The sequence below is a fragment of the Macadamia integrifolia genome, unplaced genomic scaffold (genome assembly GCF_013358625.1).
Source record: "Macadamia integrifolia cultivar HAES 741 unplaced genomic scaffold, SCU_Mint_v3 scaffold_158A, whole genome shotgun sequence".
NCBI lineage: Eukaryota > Viridiplantae > Streptophyta > Magnoliopsida > Proteales > Proteaceae > Macadamia > Macadamia integrifolia.
The window spans coordinates 69051-92120 of NW_024870626.1; the positions used below are offsets into that span (position 1 = coordinate 69051).

The 23070-nt window shown below is 38.3% G+C and overlaps 1 long non-coding RNA gene across 1 annotated transcript; it reads right to left on the reverse strand.

Moving 5' to 3' along the window:
- Positions 1 to 14726: 14726 nt before the first annotated feature.
- On the reverse strand, positions 14727 to 20449 carry LOC122070939. Its single transcript, XR_006138019.1, has 4 exons — positions 20249 to 20449; positions 19937 to 20069; positions 19525 to 19631; positions 14727 to 15225 (listed from the first exon to the last, which is right to left on the reverse strand). It is a non-coding gene; the product is annotated as an uncharacterized LOC122070939 (long non-coding RNA).
- Positions 20450 to 23070: the final 2621 nt, after the last annotated feature.

The following is a 23070-nucleotide window of genomic DNA, read 5'->3' on the forward strand; positions in this document are numbered from 1 at the left end:
TTTTTATGTTCCCTTTTTTTTAGGATACAAAAGGGGGATGGGGATAAAGGAGTATAAAGGGGGATAGGTGAGGAACAAGAGGAGCATGAGATCGTGTGAAAATTGTCTGCGGCCGTTGCATCGGTGTAGTGAACACCAGGTGGCTGGGAGCCCCATGGGATGCATGTCCAAATGCTCTCATCCATTCGATGCTCACTGCACCTCACAGCCTGCTGCAGAGGATGTGCATTCGCATGGACTCTAGGTCACCCAACCCTGCAGTTGTCCTCAAATTTTTTTATTTTATTATTGTTGGGTTTCCAATGATTTCCTTTTGGACTGCCCAATTTGTGCAATTCAGTGTGACCCAAAAGTGATTCCATTGGGAACATAACAGGTGTGAATTTGACCATTTCTAAAGGAGACTCCAATTTCTTGATTCTTTACATCAACTAGGGTGAAACTATGATTTGCTTTGGTGGTTGAATGATTTTTGGCAAATGGAACTAGGAAGCCTCAGGCCCACAAAAAGCAAGTATTTTTGGTGTGCGATGTCTTGTATTCCGTCGCAGTTTAATCCAGGGAATACTGGTGCCAACACCCAGACAGAACAGAATGGCGACCCCTGCGTAGTGGGGGTGTAGGGGGTAGCTCCCTGCTCAAATATTTTATTTGAGGGTAGTTTTATACTTTCCGAATTAGGGTTTTAAGCTATATATTTGTAATGAGATTTTCTTTCTCTATAAAGCAATCAATACTAAGAGGTGTGAGGACAAGCATTATAACCTTATTTCCATTGGTAGTGAAGCAGAATCTCATTTCACCGAGGACGTAGGCAATCTTACTAAACCTCGTAAACCTGTGTGCATTGTTTGTTCTTGTTTTTCCATTACCTTCTCGTAAACCTGTGTGCTACGTCCTCGGGTGAAGAAGAAGATGATTCACTATGCAGAAGAGAAATTGCACCCTAAAGATGATTCACTATGCAGAAGAGAAATTGCACCCTAGCAGCGATGAGGAAAAACTCACCCTGAAACCCTAGCTGCGTGAAAACCCTGGAATACAATGACTTTCTCAACAAACAACAGTACATTATATATACTCCAAAATCGTGGGTCGACCCATCGGGTCGCAGTCGATCCGGTGGAACCATACCGCGAGGGTGTAGCCCCCACACCCCCATACGAGATCAATGATGGGCTCCGGGCTTGGGCCTATCGGGCCAACCCCTCTGCTTCCATCACAGATCTCAGAAAAATTTCCATTCGGGTCGCCACCAAAATATGTCGGATCGGGTCAATCTTCAAAACGGGTCAAGAATTCGAGACAAACTTAACAAAATCCCATTTGAATCGCCACCAAAATATGTCGGAACAGGTCATTCTTCCAAATAGGTCAAGAATTCGAGACAAACTTAATAGAATACTTAATATTAACTTTATCCCATTAAAATAAAGAAGCATGAATTGGAAGTACATACAACTGAACATTTGAAGATAGATTCGATAAGCACTTCAACATGTCACTGACCAAATTGAACCGAATATAGATTCGATAAGCACTTCAAGATGTCACTGACCAAATTGAACCAAATGATGTCGCAGAACAAATTGACACACAATGTAAGTCCTGTAAAAAGGAAATAGAACTATTAAAACATAAATAAATAGATTTTGGTATATGCACTTATGTAGTACACCAATCAAGAGCACTGCCATACAATTCTTCTAGCTATCATCCAAGAAAACAAGAACGCGAAAAAGTTTTAAGCTCAATAATTGACACAAATATCAGATACAGAGAATGAATTGGTGAACCAAGCAAATTTAAGTAACTCCAACCATAAACTATTAAGAGAGACAAGATAGCCTCCATAAACCATATATCCTGAGATCTATACTACTAATGGTGTTTGAAGTACCAGTGCAAGACACAAGGTAGACACCACAGACCATATATGTGGACTAGATGTTTCAGTTTCTTCAATCAACAGAGAAAAACCATATATTTCTGCAAGGCTTCAACTTTTGATTGTATCAGTCACCTGCTTAAGCTTTTACATCCTAAAATTTGGTACTTTTTGGAGTTTATTTTCCCATCCATATCTTCAGATCAGCTTTACAGGATGCATAAAATTGCAAGAGAGTTTAGACAGATCAAATCTGGACACTGAAGAATTCAAATAATTCTTAAGAAGTTCATGGAGGAAGTGCCCGGTTTATCATATGGGCCGCTACACTTGCGAATTAGAACTAGCTATTCTTGTCCTGCATGACCAAGGATTAAAGTATCGGTATTGGTCGTCGTATTGGTCGGCCAAAATTAAGATATGTATCAGAGGGTATCATATCGTATCGGAGATACGCTAAGATACGTTAAAGATATACACATAAATGGATAGGAAACACTTTTTTACACTTTTGCATAAAAAAAAAAAAAAGAGTTAAAAAAAGCTATAAAAAAAAAAAAAAAAGAGTTAAAAAAAGCTATATATAGCATGTATTATGCATAAACAGTAAATTGAGATTATCGCACTAAGAATCCAATGTTTTTAATTGTCCCATAAATGTAAAATCTTTGTTCCCAACCTTGATTTCCACTTTGGAACAAAAGCACCTTAAAAATTTGTGTTTTCTGAAAAATTACCCATTTTGGCCATTTTATGACCGTATCGATACGTATAGGTGTGTATCGGTTGATACATATCGATACACACCGATACATACCGATACATATCTATACATACCAAAACATACATTTGACTTTGATTTTAAATTTTTCACAGAGTATCGGTGCGTATCGGTGTGTATCGGTGGTGTATCGGTGTGTACCGGTATGTATCGTAAGATACATATCGATACAAAAGAGTTTTAAAAATTCCATGTATCGTATCAGTCCCTATCATATCTGTAAGGGCCTATACAGATAAGTATCTGCCAATACGGTACGATACGAACCGATACTACGGGTGTCAATTGGACGGTTTGGTTTGATTTCGGTCGGGTTGAATCGGTTTTGGTCTAAGAATGAGGGAGACCAAAAACAATCCGTTAAGGTACTTCGATTTTCGGTCGGTTTGGGTTTTGGTCCGATTTGGTTTCGATATATTTCGATTTTTCAATATCGGGTTAATACCTGTTTGGATCGGTTTATTATTGGGCTTGAACCATAATGATTTGACCAAAAAAACACTTTAAATTTATGATTAAATCATGGTTTATCATTCTAAGGGAAAGATCACTAATATTGAAACCAACGAATAACAAATTACTAAGAAGATAACTAACATTGAAATCACAAAATGAATCCTATTATCCAATCATTCATTTAACTATCCAGCTAGTTTTCTATAGTGAACAAATAAATCAATGGAAGCGTTATTACAATTTACAAATCAATTTCCCTATTCATAACCTAATAGTCAATGATTTGTAACAATTCCCCTTACAATAAAAAATTTTCTCACTCATATTATAGAAAATGGATGGTCAATTCACCAATTTATAATCTCATTATCATTTATTGTTTTATCGGTTTCATTTGGTTTGGTTTTGGTTTGATTATTGGTAGGTTCGGTTTGGACCGATTTTCAGCCGATCCCAGCATACCTCAGTCCAAAACCAATCCAATAAGGATCAGTTTGGTTCGGTTCGGTTCAGGTTTTATCGGTCGGTTTTGGTCAATTTTATCTATTCGGGCTAGGTTTTGACACCCCTAACCGATACTTTAAACCTTGTGCATGACTAACAGCCCAAAAATCCTTATCAAATCAATTACAATTTTCAGTATGCAATTGAAAAACTACGAGAACGAATAAAAATGGTGTACCCGCACAAGGCTCCCGACATTGCAAGGTTTAGGGAGGGTCAGAATGTATCCAACCTTACCCTTGCTTCTTGGAGTGGCTGTTTCCCAACTTGAACCAACGATCACTAGGTCGCAATGGAGCAACCTTACCATTTTGCTGAAAAATACTAGAATGAATCAATATCAGATTTTACATTAAATTAGTCAAATATAATATTAATTTTGTAAATACACTCTTAAATGTGCTAAAATGAAATAGATAGAAGATACGTAAGAGAAAGGATCAAAGAGATGTTTCTTTCTCCCTTAGCACTGCAACCAATTAGATTCATTCTTCCTCATTGCAACAATGGTCCTATAAAGATGTTTCTCAGTGCATCGGCACTGAATCAGGTCTGTGGTTTGATTACCAATGAAATAAAGAAATAGAACATACAATTTTACAAAAAATACAAACCAATGAAACAAAGAAACAGAACAGAAAATACCGAAACTGAGCTATGTCAACCCCCAAAAAAAAATCATAATTTTTTACATTTCAATGAACATCAAGGATAGCTAGAGGAACTGAACATTCCATTTAATTGAACTCCCAGAACAAAAACTTCAATACCTAAGGAGAACTGAAAAAAGATGCCAACATGAATTCAACTGTATATCAAAGAGAAAACAAATTACTAGTTGCATATTTAGTGATAAATCAAATTGCTTGAATGCTCAAAAACAGAGTTTCGTCAAAAGAAGCAAAAATGCAATTCTTAAAGAAACTTTGAAGACCAAAAACTAATGGGAGAAACAACCATAGTTGGTGCTTCTAGTATTAGGTCGACCCTTCTGATTAGTCCAATAAAATTCCTGAGACAGCTCATAGATGCGAGAGAGTTTGTTCTGTCCACAATACAAAACATTTAAATGGTCCCACAACTCCTTCACAGTATCGATGTGAGTAACAACATCAACTATGGAGTTATCCATCGAGTTCAATAGCTATCCCGAAATACGTGCATCAACAGTATCCCATGTAGTGTCATTAGCAAGCCTCTCCTTTGTTAGATGATTCTGTTGATCTCTACCAGTTAAAACAAGCTGCACAATTTTCTTCCACTATTGAAAATTGGCAGCTCCTGCAAGCTTCTTTTTTTTTTTGTAATAAATCGACTCATATTTTCAAAACCCTACTACGATTGGGTGTACAGTGCTCCAATAATGCTGAATTTTGGACTGAATGTCCCTAATATGATGTTAAAGAAACCCTAAAAAGAATTTACAAAGTGAGATCACACTTGAAAGATATGGCAAAAATTGATTTTGGCAAGTAGCCAAAACCCTGATAACTTCAATCGATTTCTCCAACAGTGTGTAATTCAATCGTGTAAACCAATCTTCAAACTAGAAAACTCAAACCAACAATCACTCCTAATGGTAACCTGAGTAGATCATTCAAAACATATGACTAATTTCAGTCAATCAAACCTCCATACACAAATCTGAAAAATAGGGGATGAATCACCCCCTCTAGAGAATCGTGAGCCCTTTAAGAAGAACCAGTAACAGCCAATAATGGAGTTTGATTGTTACTTAGTTGTAGACTGATAATAGGAACTTATCTAGATTATTTTAGGGTCAGCTCTGATACTATGTTCTTAAGAGAGAGAGAGAGAGAGAGTTGCAACTTGGATAATGGGAGTCCCAATCAATGAGATTGGGCTGCCCTGCTCAATTCATTATATAGACCAACAGTTACATACTCCTAGTAGGAATAGGAAGTATACTCCTAGTGGAAATCGAAAGCAATAAAATAGGAAACAAATCTAACTCCTAATTCTAATCTACTAACCAATTATAGTTAGACTAGAACACTCCTAAGAGAAGTCATGGCTTGTGCTAAACAGCTGGCCACGACTCCTCTATCTGACACACTACTTCTAACAACATGCATTCCAGTCCCTCTTTGGTATAGTATATACAATAAGGAAAGAATAAGAAATAAGAAACTGCTATGGGACTGTAAATAGAAACAATAATATTGAGAAAAAGAATCAGGAGAAGAAGGAGAGAGAGAGAGAGAGCTACACGCACCTTATACATACAAAACCTATAGGGTCTACATCCTTTAGAAAGACAAGGCTTTGTTTGATTGTGAGGAGAATGCTATTTTTATGTAAAGTGGAATTTTTTCCCCAGAAAAAATAAATTTAGATGTTTGATTGCAAGGGAAATATATTTTACATGTGAAAAAAATTTCACTTAACCATTAAAATTTTCCTTTTTATTTCCCCACCAAAATAGGAAGAAAAAAAAAACCCTACTCTCATGATCTCTCCCACTCTTGCGACTCTCACCCCGCCCATGACTCTCAACGATCTCTCTCTCTCTCACGCGACTCAATTGAGTTTGTTTTGACCAAAAGACTTTGAGTTGGAGCCAAATAGAGCATTACTGACATGTTGGGTTTGTTTTGACTAAAAGACTTTTGAAATGAGCATTTCAGTCGTTAATCACTTGTGATCTATTACTGTTTTCTTTGCGATCATATTTTATATTATTTTAAATATTTATTTATACAATATTCATTTGATATATAGAATGAAATGGTTTATTTTGATTAGTGATAGAATATAGTATCTGATGACATTTGGTTTGATTTGGTACAGACCTTGAATGACTTGATTCACATAACCAATATAAATTTTGAGGAGCTTTGTTTGTTTTTGGATTGAAAAGTACTCTCCCTCCCCCCCCCCCGGCCAATCTCTTTTGAGGAGTTTGGTTGGATTATTAGTTTTTTAAAATTTTACATCTATTTTACATCCAACCAAACAACTATGGTAAATTAATCTCACTTCACTTCTGTTGCAACCAAACGACTCAAAAAGGGAAAAAAAATTGCTTCACTTCCCTTCACTTCACTTCACTTCACTTCACTTCACTTCACTTCATTTTCCTTCCCATTTTCCTTGCAACCAAACATAGCCTAAATGTGCAAGAAAAGTGGAAACTTCAAAAATAAAAACTTCCTGGATCCAGATCCGGATCCTCTCCATAGAGGAGATCGCCCCCATAAAGTGCCCATAGATACCTGCCGTCTTGACACCTGTCCATAAAGATCCAACGGCTACTCTTTGCTTTCAAAAAAACCACCGACGACCTTATTTGAAACCCACACCCAACTCCGCTCTGTACGGATTTCATCTCTTCTCTCCCAAAACCCAGAGTTGGATGAACCATCTTGTTCAACGCCAAGAAAGAGGTTATTCAATTTGCCAAGCACGACGTCAATTGAAGCACTTGGAACTCCAATGAGGATAAGGCAGCGGCCCTACGCACACCCCTATTAGAAGCGCAAGTTAGCACAAACAACAAAACAAACCCAGAGATCACACAATCCCTGGAAAAGGAAACCCAGAAGGAAAAAATAAAATTTGAACGAGAAGATAAAGAAGCTGAATCTAGAGAGTACAGAGCGAGTAACCTTACCTGTGATACTGAACGGGCATGTTGGATGCCTACCAAATGGTGATCATCTCAAAAGCTTCCATGGGAATAATAAAATGGCGTCTCAGAGGGTTGCGGCGGCCACCGGCATCGGCCGTAAGGCCATAGTTGGGAGCACAGAAGTGAAAGGCAGTAACAACGATGGAGGTTCCAGGGATACAATACTTGAGATTATCAACGGCTTCCGGCGACCGGGGCCAGTGAGGATGAGGCAGCGACAGTCCTGCTCGGCTTTCTTCTCTTGAATCTTCAATCTTCACCAACTCAGCATTTTGGGAGAGAAGAGATGAAATCGGTACGTAGAGGAGTCGGGTATGGGTTTCATATGAGACCTGAGTGGGTTTTTTAGAGAGCAAAGAAGAGCCATTGAATCTTTTATGGACACATGTCAAGAGGGCAAGTATCTATGGGCACTCTATGGGCGATCTCCTATATGTAGAGAGGATCTCGATCCAAACTTCCCCAACTTCTTTAGAACTCCTAACTTGACACCCTTTCCTAAAGAAAAAAGAAACTTTCATGGATAGAATTTCTTGGATACCTATTAAATCAACTTAAGACTTATCTAAAAAATAAAATCAAGACTCTCGACAAATATATTCAAAATTTAGAAAGTTCCCTCCCTCTCTCTTGAAATTATGCATATTATAGTCAAAACCTGGTAAACAAATCACATAACCAAAATAACACTTCACTCCTGATACATCATAACCAGCTCAATCACATTTAAATTGCAGTATTGTAATACATGGTGGCATGAGTCGCATGACACCTCCCACAAGCAAATGCTCATGGATTATCAGAGAGACATTTTGTACTGCAATAGAGAATATAGGCAATTACTTATAATGATCTTTTTTTCCCAGAAATATTTGGATTCATAAATTCAAAAGAAATATCAAATCCCTCCAACACTTGATGTTCAGAAATTGAACCACTTCGAAAAGAAAACTTGCCTATTATTTGATGCACTCAGCAGGAAAAAAAACTCTTATGAACAGATCACCAAAAAAAAATTCTTTGTCAAATATTCAACACTCATAATCGAGTTTAGGTGAATTGCCCAATTCAAATCACAAATGTTTGTTAAGTTTGTCTCGAATTCTTGACCTGTTTTGAAAATTGACTCGATTCGACATATTTTGGTGACGACCCAAAAGAGAATTTTTCTGAGATCTGTGATGGAAGCAGAGGGGTTGGGCCGATAGGCTCAAGCCCGGAGCCCATCACTGATCTCGTATGGGGGTGCGGGGGCTACATCCTCGCCGTATGGTTCGACCGGATCGACTGTGACCCAATGGGTCGATCCGTGATTTTGGAGTATATATAATGTATTGTTGCTTGTTGAGAAAGTCATTGTATTCCAGGGTTTTCACGCAGCTAGGGTTTCAGGGTTAGTTTTTCCTCACCGCTACTAGGGTGCAATTTCTCTTCTGCATAGTAAATCATCTTCTTCTTCGCCCGAGGACGTAGCACACCACCTTGGTGTGTGAACCTCGTTAAATCTCTGTGTCGTACGAATCTATTGTTTCTTTATCATTCGGGTTTTTTGGTGTTTTATCTTACAATGGCCAACCTCAACCCGGATTTCATCCGGTTCTGAAAAAGGTATTTTGACTGTCCAACCTAGTCTGACTGAGTCCTGACAAATTCCGACTGATTCAAATTGGAACTGGATCAAAATCATTCAAAACTAGGCCACTGCTAGTACTTAAAATATTTCTGCATTTATCAAACAAACCAGAATGTGCTAAGGGCATTCAAGCTATTTGAAGTTTAAAATGGTTAGACAAAGCTTACTTAATATAGGTTTCTGAAATAGTGAAATCAAATTATACCAGAACAAATGGCTCTTAAAATTGCGATTTTAGTATAAAACAGAGGGTAGCTGACTGGACAACATGTTGGATCAAGGGACAAGTGCAATGTGTAACCAAGGTTTTTTTTTTGTGAAGATGTGTAAACAAGGTTGAAGGGTAAGGTTTCATGTTTCCCCCAAAGGTTATAATCTCATTTATTATCACTAAGGTATAATCTTTTGGGCTCCTAGAAACAACACAGTGCTAATAGCTCTGTTGCTTCGCAGAAAATGTGAAGATGGTTATCAAACCCACAAATAACACAACCAATCATAAAGCACAAAGGGAGTTGATAACAAGAATTAGGAGGCCTCTCTCCCTCTCCGTTCACGATACCTCGCTAGTCTCTCAATGTTAAGAGCTTAGAATTTGTTTGGTTGGCGAAGTGCGTAATTCCTGTGTTACTTTGATGATGACTTCTTATTTTGCTACTGTTCTTAATGGTACAGTGATCATCACCACTGGCTATTTGTTGGCTTATATGAAAGCTTACTTCCCTTCATATGCCCTTTATCTGTGAAAGAATATCTTGTAGGCTGTACTGTTGGGAAGATTGGTTCACTTTTAGCTTATCAATTTGAAAAAATTAAAATTTAGGTGGAATACTGCATTGGGTAGGATTGGTGAATACTTCTATAAATGTTGGATTAATTGGCTCTGCTTTTGATATCAATATCTACTAACTATATTCAAATTTCAAGCAGATTTCTTTTATTATTTTTATTTTTCGAATGAATGGTTTTTCCCAGAAAGCTTTTAGAAATTCAAGCATTGAAAAGGCGCTTATAGTTTCCTACAACAATCTTTTAATGGCTCTGAGACTCAATCTAAAAGCTGAATGAATTGGAAATATACATTAGATGAGAGAACATTTTGAATGGTAAAGGAATTCTGGAACATTTTTCTGCAATGGGCACCCTTATGTGGAGAGCATCATGTCAACTTATTTTTCACCAAAGGACCGAGGTTTATGTTTTGCTTCTGTAAACATCCAATGACAATGAGTTGGGTTGGGTTACTGAATCATACATTGGAATTCTCCAATTCTTTATGAACTTGTTTTTGTATAGAAAATCAACCATCTATGAACTATGCCAGTGCCATTTATGTTCAATTACAGGTTCTTCTTCCCCTACCTTTCTGGGTATCTGGATTTGACTGCTTCTTTCCAACAAGACTCAACTTATCAGAAATAGGGAACATTGTACTTTTCAGTGACAATTGGGGACTTTTTATCTTGTCTCAAGATTGTGTTTTCTTTTTACATGCTGGACTTGTATGGAAATGGGCGGGTCCGTGTGATTAAACTTCAGCTCAAAAGAGGTAATGGAAAATTGTTAAAAAATGAGCCTGAAGTTTTGTAGAATTACAAGACTTCAACTCAATCTTAAGGCAGTTCTCTGCATGTCTTGAGCTGAGATTCGACAGGGTCCTCTATCACAGAGTACCCATTATTGACAGTAGAAAGTTGTGGCATTCTGTAACATGGCCATTATGTGTATTTATCTAATTAATGTAGGCAGGGATCAATCAATTCTAGTTTAAGCACGCAGGCAATGGGTTCACAAGAGAAAAAACAAAGTAAAGAAGAAACTTTAGATATTAGCAGAATCAGATAGTTAAAGAGGTGAAGTAATCTGGAATTGAGCACAAATCCATAAAGTATGTGGAATAAGTAAATAAAATCTAAAGATGAACAAGAAGTTGATGAAATCACATATCAAATCTGAAATTCAGATGCAAGACCCAAGTTAATAAGATGAACATTGTTATAAAAGGAAGAGAATGTTAGATTATCATATGGGACTTAAGATAGGAAGTGATGAATAATAGTACTTCCAAGAAAATCTGTTGATCCCAAACCTGTAAACATATTTGTAGCTCAATCAATACAAGAGAAAAGCACTGACAGAATATAGGAGGGAACCAGATTTGAATAGCCAGAGAGAATGAGAGAGAAGGAATGAAATCAATGGGAAAGAGAACTTGATGTGGAACCGAATTCCAATGATTGAAATCGGATCGCTTAGGGCTCATAAAAATATAAAATATCTCAATTTAAAAGTTGAAGGGTATTCTTATAATTTTCAGAAACAAGTAGAGCTTTAGAAATAATTATATGGTAGCTAGGGTAATTCTAGAACTAAAAACTTTAATACAAGGGCTTATTCAAAATTTTACTAAAGAGAAAAAGGGTAATTGAATATAAATTTGGAGAACAAGGGCTTAATTGTAATAACAGGGGAAAAAAAAAAAAAAAAAACCTGTTTCTTCTTCTTCATACCATGAGAATCAGAAACCAGCGGCACAAAAAAAAAAAAAAAAAAAAACTTCCGATCGATGGGACTCCTTCGATAGGGCTTGGTTTGACCTGAATTTCGAAACGAAGACTGCCAGCCTTAAGATCTCTTGACTCCGACAAATAAACACTTTAAATAAGAAGTAAGAGGAGCTGTATTGTCCCTGCAACTCAGATCTGGCGGTAATAGGGAACCAGATCTGAACTTGGTCTTGAAGGTCACAACAAAGGCTGAATCTAGTTGTAGGAACTCTGCGGTTAAGTCGCCTTAGGAAGGTGATTCTAGCCCCATAGTTTGGAGGTGAAAACACTTGTATCCAGGGAGATACGGTCGATTCCTTGAGCTGTATTCTGTCACCCCGAACAGGGGCTGTGAAAGAGATCAGCAAGAAAGAAGAATGAAAAAAGGAAAAGAAAACAGGGGAGAGAAGAGAAAAATCAGAATAATAGAGAGGAAGAAAGAAGAATATCAGAGAAAGAAGGAGGAAGATAGAGAGAATCGGTAGCCATGGTTTCAAATCTAAAAAAAAACTTTCAAATTTCTATTCTTCAACATCTAAAACTGAACATCTCATTGTTTACATATCTAATATTAAGGGGAAAAAAATCAAACAATTAATGGAAACTAAGGAAACTATTGAAGTTAGCTAATTTAAAAGAAATTATTTCTAAAACAAAAGAAAATCAAATCAAAAGAATTTTTTTTTTTTCTAAGTCCATCGTGCATCTGCATCAAAGCTAGAAACCCAGCCCCCTGCTGGTCAATCGTAACTTGTAAGTAGCATCCTCACAGGCCTAGCCATGGCCAAAAGCTTCCAAAACTGAAAATTTATTCCATTCAACAATCATAGCCATCTAGATTACATCCTATATATCAAAAGGCTATAGCAACCATATTTAAGACTCTTTTCTGGAATTTTAGAAGCCAAAACAAATTTAGACTACCTTTTTTTGGGTAAGATTTAGACTACTAAACGACAAAGGGACCCACATGACTAGCATAGCCAGTAAGCCCTCAGCTGGTTGCGGTGAGCTCTTGGGATCGACTTCCACCTTCATGTCCACCCCCTAACTTATGTAGGCAAGGTAGAAGGTCCCAGCCAACAATTAGAAAGTTTTGATATAAAACAGAAGGTGAGGGAATGCTGCTGGTTATGTGGTTACTGCATCAGCATGCAGGCCAATGGGAGAGCACATAGAGATTTCGACCATGGAGAGCAAAGGGGAGGGGAGGGCAGGGCAGGGCAGTCTTTTTACTCAACCCTATCCCTGGGTGTAGGGGCCGCGGCCATGTAGTATTCTTTTCCCTTAAAACTTTTTATCCTTTCTGACACGGAAAGGGATCTCCATAAAAACCAAAAGATCATATTGATGAAAGCAGTTTTCGATATGATATCATAGATAGCTATAGATTGTGCATCAAATGGCTTTGGCTTAACACCATCTTAAGATATCTTTTTCAGATTTCTTTCATGAATGTACAGAGACTTGAGACTTTTTTAATGCATTTCTCCACCATTGCTTGTTATGTGGTGTTACTGTGTCAGTAGTGATCTGATTTACTGGATCCATAATACAGTTATTATGGTAATTCTTGTCCAAGGTGTACATGTACGTGAGTTTTGTTTTCCCCGGTTATACTTTGATGCTATTTGTGAGTTTGTGTATGTAATTCTACCTTTTTAATTTGTAAAATTAATTTACTTGAATAGGATAAAGATGCATATTTGTTGAGAATCTGTTCTGATTCCTTGCATCAGCCAGACAAATTTTTGTAACCTAGTTAATGCTTGTATGGTCCATCCTTAATGAAATATTTTCTTTCCACTGCTGTTGATAAAATTATAGCAACTATGGCCTTGAAGAACTGTTTCTGCTGCCGGTAAATGTCGAGTTTGGAGGAGCCACAGGGTCTTGACAACTTGCCAAACTGGAGTTATATTGATAAGGTCCAAAGGTTCACCTTTACTGCTTACAAGCCTATACCAAAAGACATGGGAATGAAAAATCACTGGATTGAGGGAGGACTTGCAACTCATCCAATAATTTAAAGGAAATGCAATGTTTTACTTTAGTGAGATTCTCTTTTCCCTCTCTGTTTAGCATGCCAATGGCAGCAGAATAAATTGTTCTTGAGAATAGAGAAGAAAAACCATACTAATAAGTTTGTTGATCAAAAGGTACAATACAATAATCTATTCAGAATGTTGTTGGAAAAAAATTACGGATTTTTTTTTTTATTTAACATCTTGCAGCTTTGAAATTTACATTATCCAATGATATATGATCTATTTACATTTTGAATAGGACATTTTTGTGTAGAGTAGGATTCAGATGCTTTAGCCGGGTGTTTATGAACAAGCTATTAGACTGAATGGTGTCTTGAATCTTCATTGCATTGTATGCAATACCTGTCACAAGATACTTTATATGTTTTGACATCAACTCGCTCCTCTCATTCTAGAGACATTTGAAGAATGCCATCTGAGAAGGACAAGAAGAAGAGGAAATGAAGGAGTTTACGGACCCAAGGTCAGCTTGTTTTGTAAGACACAAGAAATAACTGCAACTTTAAAGTGCTTGAATAGTAAGGCACTAGGACATGGTTGTTGATGTATCATATAAAAGTTTGTGTGGAAACACTTAGACAAAAATTCATTATCTATTGCCAAATTTGTCATCATTTTCTCATTTTTTTTTGTTTCTGTTTCTGTTTCTGTTTTTTCTTTTGCAAGCAACTTCGAAGTGAATAAATAAATAACTTCTCAGTACCTACTGCCACTCTTTCCCTCTTAATCTAAGTATCTAGTGGTTCTCTTTCACACAAGGAAAGCTATAATTTAACTGGGTCCAACTCATGCAATATTTATGTTCAAAAGAATTTGAGCAAGCAATAGATTACAGATGGGGTTCATGAGTGGTGAATGAATGAGAACTGGTTCTGTTTTGGCAAGATTAGTGTTTGCATATTGGGTGGACAAGAGGCCTTCTTGAAATTTTGAGGAGGAAACAGGGTAGAAGTTTCAGAATAAAGTGCTACTTGGATGCATAAAATAAACTATTAGGAAAAGGTAATAAGTGAACTTATACTGTTTTTTTTGGGAAGGGTTTGCTGTCAAGCTGCGTGGTCCCTGCACCATCATGCGGGCCAATGGGAGCACTCACAGGCATCCAAGGGGAGGGTCCATTTCAATGCCCCATGTGAGTGGGTGCAGGGGGCTGCTGCCAGGCAGCATTCTTTTTCCCAATTTTTTTTCACTTCTCAATGAACATCCGGAACAGCAAGAGCAGCAATTGAACATTCCATTTAATTGAACATTCAGAATGAAGACTGCAATAGTATAACGATAACTGAAAGAAGATGCCACAACTGTATGCATAGACAATATTTGCTTGAAATTAGCAAAAAGAAACAATAAAAAACAGAGTTTCTTCAAAAGAAGCAAAAAAAACATATCCCATAAATGTCGTTGGCGTTCACCAGTATGAGGCCTAAAAGATTCTCAGAAGAGGTCTTGGTGTCTACATGTCTCAGCAGCTAAGAAGGAGAAGACATTCTGTACTGCTTTTCTACAACAATACAGGTCAAAAACCAGTAACAGGGGTGGAGGAGAAGACGTTCTGTATTGCACTGTCATTGGCCGTGGAAGCCTTGACAGTGGGTAGAAGCTTCAGATTGGAATTAGAAATCATCAATCAAAGTCTCCATATTCTACAATGAGATTGGAATCAATGGCTTCTCCATCTCTGCACAACCGTAGATGTGTAAATCTTGATTCTCATGAACTGCACAGAACAAAATAAATTTCAGCAGGGAAGAAAACAAAACATTAAAAACCAAGGGAGAGAGATTCATCAAGGGAAACAAATGGCTGATAACAATTCCAATTCTGGCTAATTCAAATTGGCCAATTCATGCCGAATTTCTACGGTCGATTGCCGACTACCAATTGAATCAGAATTGGCACTTATTTGAACCTTCCTTTCCCAAAGAGAAAGAAACTATTAAGAATAGAAACCCCTTCAATTACTTTTAAATCAATTTAAAACTCATCTGAAAAACAAAAATCAGTGCTTTCTACAAATATATGAAGGTCCCAGCACTAAGAAAGTTAAGTAAACTTGTGGTATGCTGGGTACTGTCTGTATCCAGCATATGCACCATAGGTATATAAATATGAATCTGGAGCAGCACCATATGGATATAAGGATGGTGCTGCTCAAGATTCATCTATATATACCTATGGTGCAAATATATCCATATGTTGCTCCTCAAGATTCATCTATATATACCTATGGTGCAAATGCTGGATACGGACAGTAACCACAGTAGGCAAGAACCATTACTTTGGTTTCTGTAGAATACTAGAATGTCCATCATCTATTTCATTCGATGTAGATTTGATTTTATATCTAGATCTCATCAAGGTTGAGTCAAAAGGACCGAATTTTTTCAAGCAATTAGGCAATGACAACCACTAAACACACACACACACACCCACATCCATACCAAAAGAGAGTACTTTTAACTGAAACTTGTCCAATATGGTGAACATGTCAGATCATGAACCTACTGATAGTTTTTCATAAAGCATAGTATGGTCAATTTCTTTCTCAACTCATTACAAATTTGTGGCAGTGTAAACATTGTTATCCTTTCAGGAATTCATGACTTCGAAAAGCACTTTCCCATTTATTTAACACCCAGACACCCTCTCCATCTCTCACACCTATGGGCCCTTCATTTGCTTTCTCTCTATTGTCCATGCCCACAATGGTCTGACCTGATTTCCCTGGCCCCCTCTGTGGGTCCCAGCCCTTGGGGAATAGCTGGAGACTTTAATGTCATCCGTTACAGCTATGAAAAATACAGGGGAAACCCCATTGATTCTTAGGCTGTTGACTCATTCAACGATTGCATTGATGACCTCAATCTCACTAACCTCAGATGGTCGGGTGTCAAGCTTACTTGGCACAACAGAAGAGCTGGCACTCAGAGAGTGGCTTATAAGCTTGACAGGGCCCTTGTTAATAAAGCATGGTTAGATGCTTTCCCTTCTTCTCATGCTTGCTTTGGTCTTCCCGGGATCTTAGACCATAGCCCCAACTCTCTCCATGTCATTCCCTTTCTCCTTCAGTCCTAAACCATTCAAATTCTTTGACATGTGGATCTCATACCCTGATTTCCAGCCTTTTGTCCAATCTGCCTGGAACATCCCCACCCCCCGCTCCCTGTCCTCCCTCCTTGCTTTCACCAAGAAGCTTAAGAATGTTAAACCACCTTAAAGCTGTGGAACTCCACCTCTTTTGGGAATATCTCTACCTAGGTTTCTATGGGCCGGGAGAAACTCCTCTCCATTCAATCCAGGCTCCAGCTTGATCTTCACAACCCTTTCCTGGCTGAGGAAGACAGAGTTGTTGGAACCGATCTCTCCTTGCTTCTGGACCAGGAAGAAAGCCTCCTTCATTAGAAATCCCGAATCAAATGGCTTGATTTGCGGGACTCTAACTCGGCCTACTTCCATTGCTCTCTCAGAGCTAGGAATAATGCCAACACCATTCCTAAGCTCATCTCCTCCTCCAGGATTGAGCTCTTCTCCCCCGATCTCATCAAGTCTGAGGCTGTCTCTCACTTCCAAAGGCTCTTCAACCCCCCCCATTCCCCCCCCCATCCCTCCTAATCTTCTCAACAAGTATGTCCCTGATTATCTTCTTCCCTTCCTCCAGTCCATCCCTAGCGAGGAAGAAATTCTCTCGGCCATTCTTTCTCATAAGGCTAACAAGGCCCTGGCCCCGATGGCTTTAATATGGGCTTCTTCTCAGCCTGCAGCAATATTATCCGCAATGATCTTATCCTAGCGGTGCGTAGTTTTTCCTACAATTCTAATCAAATTGGTGGGATCAACCACACTTTCCTTTGCCTAATCCCCAAAAAAGGTGTTGTTTCTATGAATGATTTTATATCCATTTCTCTCTGCAACCTCCTCTACAAGTTCATTGCAAAAATCCTAGCCAATAGGATTCAAAAAGTTACTAACTCTCTTGTCAGTCCCAATCAATCCGCTTTCATCGCTGGCAGAAGCGTATCAGATAATATCATCCTCTATCATGAGATAGTCTGTGGTTTTGACTGCAAGTCTCACATTCCGGCTGCTCTCCTTAAGATTAACATTCATAAAACGTTTGACACGATTAGTTAGGACTTCGTTCCAATGTTTTGCTTCAAATGTCCTTTCTGGCCTCTTTCGTGCACTGGATCCGTTCTTGCATCTCCTCCCCACAATTCTCTGTCCTAGTGAATAGAAGCCTAGCTATTTCCCCTCGGGTCAAGGAATCTGTCAAGGATACTCTCTCTCCTCTTCTCTTCTCCATCTCCTTAAAAATCCTCTCCCGCTCTATCCAATCAGCCATTGACCTCCACCTCATCTCTCCCACCCGAAATGCAAATCCCTTCTCCTCTCTCATCTAGCTTTCGCTAATGATATCATGATCTTCTCCAAAGCTGATTCCATATCCATCTCCAATATCATGTCCACCTTCATTCCTTCAAATCCCTTTCGGGTCTCAAAATTAATCTCCTCAAATCCAATATCTTTCTTTCTAGTATCTCCCCTGAGGCCCAGGCAATTCTCCCTGGTATCTCTAGCATTCCGTTGGGTTCCTTGCCTGTTAGATGTTTGGGCCTCTTGCTTATTACCACCAGGCTCTCCTCCCATCATTGTACCCCTCTGCTTGACCATCTTAGGAAAAAGCTCCAGCTTTGGAGGGGGAAACTTCTGTCCTTCGTTGGTTGCTCAACCTTAATTAGATCGGTCCTCCAGTCCATGTATCTTTATTGGTCTGGCACCTTCGTCTTCCCTGCCTCAGTCATTAAGCCTTTCGAAGGTCTTCTGTGCTTCTTCCTTTGGAAAGACTCTGACTCCTCTAAATTCCTCAGACCTCTTAGCTGGAAGAAGGTTTGCCTCCCTAAATTTGAAGGAGGATTAGGAATCAGAAGAATCAAAGATGCCAATTCTGTGGGAGTCCTCAAGCTCATCTGGAAGATTGTCTCAAAGCAGAAAAGCATATAGGTCGATTGGATCCTCTTTGGTTTACTCAAACACAACTCTCTTTAGACGACCCCTTCCATTTCTGATGCTTCCTGGATTTGGAGGAAAATCCTTGAGCATAGGCCCCTAGCTCTCATTGCCATTTCCTACTCCATAGGAAATGGTCAGTCTACCTCTCTGTGGAAGGACCCTTGGCACCCTTCGGGCATTATGTCCTAATTGGTTTCCCTCAGAGTCATCTATTCCTTCGCTCTTCATGCCAATGCTTGGGTCTCCTCAATCCTTTCTCCTAATGGTTGGTCGCCTCCCTCCTCCCCCCTCCTCTGCTTGACCTCTGGTCTTCCCTTCACCCTCTTCCCCCTGGTCATAGAGGAAGAGAAGACCACAATATTTGGCTTCCCTCTTTCAATGGGATATTCTCTTCTGCCTCTGCTTGGTCCTTCGTTCGTTCCCCTTCCCCGATAGTTCCCTAGCATTAGCTGGTCTGGTAAAGTTCATATTCCTCCGTCAAAGTTTCACTCGCTGATTTGACCATCTGTGACACTGTTGGCAAATTGGATTTTTGCGCTACTATAAACCACCTTTAGATGGAGCGCAACATTTGGAGATGGACTGCCAATTCTCGATCCCTGGATAAGATTTGGAAATATACTTCCTTCGATGTTGCTTCCAAAGTCTAGGCCCTCCTTTCTCGGCACAACCGCCCTATCCCTAGCTCCCCCAGAAATTCCCATATCATTTCTTCTTGGAACCTTTAGGTTGTCCTCTTCCATCCCCCCTGACTGCTTGTAGCCCTCCCCTCCCCCCCCCTCTCTTTTGGTCCGTGATGGCTTTGTGTAAGATGTTGTTTTTGTTTTTTTCCCCTAGGGTTGGCTTCTCTTTGTTGGCTTAAGCCTCCCTCCCCTCCCCCCTTTTTCCCTTGTATATTCTTTCTTCTCTCTTGGTAATGAATTATTTATTCATCCAAATAAAAAAGACCTAGACACCCCATAGCAAGAATCTCTACAAACATCAGCAGCAAAATAAATAGACTTACCTCATCAGTTGTTGAGCTTCTACTCCATAAAAGGTGAACTATTTGTTGACCAATAATAGTTCCATGCGACCTCTTTATTTGTTTCTTCAACAGAAGCACAGCATGGGCTGAAAATGTCAAATAACAAATTAGGACAACCTTTTGTATGAAAGTTCAGTAAATAAAGAGGGGACAAAGTTGTTAGAAAGGATATTACAATGAAGTATAAAGGACGTCAATAAAAAGACTAGCTTCTAGATTAACATTATTCAGCAGAACTATCAAGTGGTGTTACTCTAATTAAATAGCCATGAGTACCCACGAACCATTTAAAAAAGAGAACAAGCAGCACACATTTTTATCATGCATTTTGATCATCTTAGATAAATAAGGCAAACGAGTAAATTAGATGTTCAATTTTACGAGGACATACCGAGTTCCAAATTGAACAAAACAACATCCTTAACCCAAAAGAATCTTAGCATAGACAAGTTTCCCAAACTGAGAAAAATATTTGCCTTGATCTCCTCCTCCACAACATTAGGATACAAACCACTAGCAAATATCTGCAGTAGAGAGTAAGGTATTAGAAATGGAAAAAAACAGGGGCAGCCAAGGTCAGCCTTGTTTAATATCATTTTTACACTAATATCCTGTAAGCGACTGAATTGGTCCCTAGATAAATTATTTCTGTGCAAATAAACTAAGGAGAGAAAACAAGATAGGATTCCTGCAGAAGACATACTTGGTAGCAGACTGGGAGAGCTTAATGGCAGAGAGCTGGATCCTGGTCTGTCAAATGCTGTCTGTAAATGGCACGGAAAGGGACGAATTGTTCAGACACTAACTTATCTACCCTTCTTATACTCTTATGTTTCTTCGGATGAATATTTATGCAAGCTTACTGATGAGCACATTTATGTGTGAAATCTAGGGTAGTAAAACATGCATTTTACATATTTAGAATGGAGCTACCTTGGGTTTTACTCTCTTTTTGCAGGTTTTATATTTTCAAGGCCTTAAGGACTATCGGGCGCTATATCTTCAATTTTACACGTAAAGAGGTCCTATTTCTTTCCATGGTTGCGAAGAGGACGAAATTCTGAGCAAGATGGACGTGTTCAATTAAAAGTACACATTCGTTTGGTCACCCGTACAAATGATTATTCTTTTTCGGGTCAGAAAAAGAATAATGGATCAGAACTGAACCGAGATGCAGAACCAGCCCGTTTGCAATTGTCCCAGAGGTACAAGGAATACTCCAAATGCCAACAAGGATCGATGGACCACATCCTTAAGTGATTAAAGATTTGTTTTTGGTAACAACAACTACCTAGCTTAGTTGGTGAGCTATGGTGTACAAAATTCCCTTGCTCACCAAGAGGTCTCAAGTTCGAATCTCATGGTTGTTTTTTTTAGAGAATTTGTTGAAGATTTCCTGCTTTTCACTCACTTAAAGCACTAAGGGCATGGAGGGGATTTCCACATCAAATTAGAAGCAAGCAAAATCGTGGAAACAAGAAGAGAAGAAAAAGAAAAAAAAAAGGAAAGCAAAATCGTGGAAGCAAGAAGAGAAGAAAAAAAAAAGGAAAGAAAAAAAAGGGAGAACCAAAGATTGTCCAAATCTTCTCTCTCCTCCACATCATCACCAAAGATTGTCCAAATCACACAAAGGAAGAAAAAAAAAATCGTCCCTAGGAGAGAGAAAAAAGAAGAAAAATAAATTAGAAAAAAAAAGGAAAGAAAATAAGCAAAAAATTATAGGAAATTTCTCAAAATTTATTTCTCTCTTCTCTCTCCTCCATCTTAGCACTTTTGGTCTCAAAAGATCTCACAATCAATTGTGGGTTTCTCTCTTTTAGGAAAGAGAAAATTGTTACCCTACCTCTCCATTCCCTATAAATACAACTCATATAAGAGGAGGAGACACAATTCATTCTTCTTCTAGTTTTTTTTAGTTGCTCTCTCTTTCTCTTGCTCTCTCACTCTTTAGTTCTAGTTCTTCTCTATTTTTGCTTTAATCACTTTTGTAATAGTTTTTTTTTTATGTCAATTAATGCAATCACTCTTTTATTTTTATTCTTATTCAGTTCTTTTATTTTTATTCAGCCTTTTTTATGTTTATGATTTATGCAATTGAGTTGTAATTTTTTAAGTTATAGTTCTAGGCTTAGATCTAGGTGACAAGATCACGAGCCGTGGAGCAATTTTTTTTCAAGTTCAAGCATTGATTCAAGTAAGTAGGCTCCTTCAGTAGTCTTCTCTCCCCCCTCTCATTCCCTCTTCTGACTACCCTTTCTTTCTTAATTTAGGATTTTTATTTTCAGTCGTTACATTATTGCTATCCCTTTCCCCTAAGGTTCATGGCTAGTGTATGTGTTGGCTTTGCCCCTCCTAGCCATAGAACCATCAATTTATTGCTTTTATTTTAATTGTCTCCCTTTCCCTAAAGCCAAGTAGAGTAACCCTTGTAAGAGTGACTCTCTGGTCAAGTAGGGAAGCTCATATTATGATGCATCCCTCGGGCTAAGTAGAGAAACCTACTTGTGAGTCTCTCTCTAGCTTTATCCCCTTTCTTTTACTTTATTTTTATTTCAGATCTTTTATTTATTTATTTTCTTTAATTGCGTGGGTTGTTTATTTTCAGTTATTTATTTATTTAATTTTAATTGCGTGGCTTGCGTCTTTAAATTCTTAGATGACGAATGGTTAGGACGTTATTTTAGATACATATGTTTAGGACGGTAATTAGAATTAGATCACAATCATTAATCAGTTCACTTTCGCATTATTAAAAGAAATAAAAAAATAAATAAAGTGGCTGCTCTCCCTGTGTTCGACCCGTAGCTACACTGATCCGTACGCTTGCAGTTACATTTTAAATCTCAAACACTTACAATCTCTCACTTGGGCAACATATGTCACAAGTTTTAGATTTTAAAATTTATTTAAAACGACTCTCCGATTTAGATAAACTGAATGTGGCCACAAACAAAACAGTGTCGAATGGAGTGCATCTTAAACCAAATGCCTTGATCCGAATGAGAATTATAAACACCCAACCATATTGATCATCACATCTAAAGCGATATGAGACCACACACGTCAAAGTGCTCATAACATCACCGACATGGGCTGAACAGTATGAAAGTGTGGTATGAAAATAACATGCAATAGTGATCATCATGTCTATTTCCAAATTGATTCTGGCTCGAAAACCAAATGAGCCCTATGAGACAGATACCGAAGGTCTCATTAACTACAAACGTCTCCCAAACGCTCAAGCTTCAATTAAAGAAACTCATTGGGACTGGATCCGGATGTCCCACAACACTAGCACTAGACCTCAATCAAATGAGGCTTTGCTAGCGACTGGATGTGTGTGTATTGACTGGAACCTCAGATACCGAATGAGGTAAATATATCACATATAACCTCAATTTTCTATAGGAGGCAAATAAATAAGTGTATACATATAAACAAATGGTCATAATAAAAAATGCATATATATTCTTGAGAAGAATAATAATGCATCATATGTATAAACTAAAACTGAAAGTCAAATGC